At 49.2% G+C, this 1,505-nt stretch overlaps 1 long non-coding RNA gene across 1 annotated transcript; it reads left to right on the top strand.

The window, feature by feature from the left end:
- The first annotated feature begins 615 nt into the window (after window positions 1–615).
- LOC104999919 lies at window positions 616–1,329 on the top strand. Its single transcript, XR_826668.1, has 2 exons — window positions 616–785; window positions 970–1,329. It is a non-coding gene; the product is annotated as an uncharacterized LOC104999919 (long non-coding RNA).
- The last annotated feature ends 176 nt before the right edge of the window (window positions 1,330–1,505 follow it).

Genomic DNA, 1,505 nt, shown 5'->3' with positions numbered 1-1,505 from the left:
TGAGCGTGAAGGTGGTGCAGCTGCTTGGCTTGCAGGGCCCCTGGTGGCGCCGAGTGTTCAGGGACACAAACTGCCTCTGCAGCAGGAGTTATGGCCCTATCAGAATCTTTTTTCAAGCCTCTTGTAGCTGGTGATCAGAAAACCTCTTTGGCCAATCTTTCTCCATAGCTCCCCCCATTCAGGCACTTAAGAGGGATCCCTTGCCTGGGGTCCTTCCCTGTTGTTCTGTGAGTCAGGCACATAGAGGGGCCCCCCTGACTGGGGTCCTACTCTGTAGATCAGCGCATCAGGCACTTAAAGGGGCACCCTGGGTGGGGTCCTACTCTATAGTTCAGTGTGTCAGGCGTTTGATGGGCCAGCCTCTCTATTGTTCAGCTTCTGGTGCTGACGTATGAAGAGAGAGAGGCTATGGTGATGGATATTTAGAGGGTACTGAGGAAATATCCCTTTTTTTCCAACCACAGCATCTTGTCCTCCCCCCCTGCACAGAGGTGTCAGGACTGGGGCTTTGTGAGGTACAAGCCACCTCAAGGCTATTATTACCTCATAGAGCCCCTTGACGAGCAAACAAAGCTGAAGGGTGTGGCTCCCCTTTGCCTAGGGGAGGGTATATATAAAGAGAGGTCAGGAGCCCTGGGATAGACACCACTAGAGGCTTAACTATGGCTGATGAGATCTGCACACCAGAGGAGGTTAACATAAATGTGGAGAACACAAACACAGAACAGCTAGCCCCAAGAATCAAAAAGAAGGAACAACGGACTTCTCGTCAATCAAAGACCAAGGTCAGTGATCCTACCCATGCTCCTTTCCCCCCCATAGATCTCCCCAAGACTCCTATCCTACCCTTGCCAGGCACAAATGCCTGCCTCAAGTCACATCTCTATCCATGAAGTCCCCTCTCCTATAACATTCCCATCCTCCTTTCCCAAACCAAAGTCCTGCTGACTCGGCCTGTTGCCTTTCCAGGTGCAGAAAAACAGCGTGAGAAGGACCCTTCAAAATAAATCAAGAAAAAAATCTCAACCATTCCCTTCTTATCCAAGAGTATCCAACAGAAGGATAAGGCCTACAACATTCATCTGTTACCATAGACTGAAAAACAATTCATACAAGCACAAGCTGAGTAGTTACAAGAAGCAATGGAAAATCCAACCATTCAAAGTAACTTCCTGTGCGAACAGTAAATGCAGAGCCTGGGCTAGAGCACTAGAACAAGCTGTGTCTATGGAAGCAGCTATGAAGAAACGGTCAAAGACATAGGGACAATTTTGAGACCGTCATGGTATATGGATGCTGAATACAATAAAATCAGCAAGTTGGAAAAAGGAGATGTGTGAGTCTGTGGGTGGGAGGAAAGAAAGGAAGGGAAGAGGTAGGCATGTGAGGAGGGAGGGAGGTGAAGTCATGGAGGGCTGGGGGCCAGACTGGCAGGATAGCCAGACATTGGAGGACAAGGACCGGCTGAGGACTAAGAAATGAAGATCAGCTTCCTCAACACTTTG

This window comes from Bison bison, unplaced genomic scaffold (genome assembly GCF_000754665.1).
Source record: "Bison bison bison isolate TAMUID 2011002044 unplaced genomic scaffold, Bison_UMD1.0 scf7180017853908, whole genome shotgun sequence".
NCBI classification, from domain to species: domain Eukaryota; kingdom Metazoa; phylum Chordata; class Mammalia; order Artiodactyla; family Bovidae; genus Bison; species Bison bison.
Note: the sequence above shows the minus strand (reverse complement) of the source record. Positions and strands in the feature narration are given on the sequence as shown.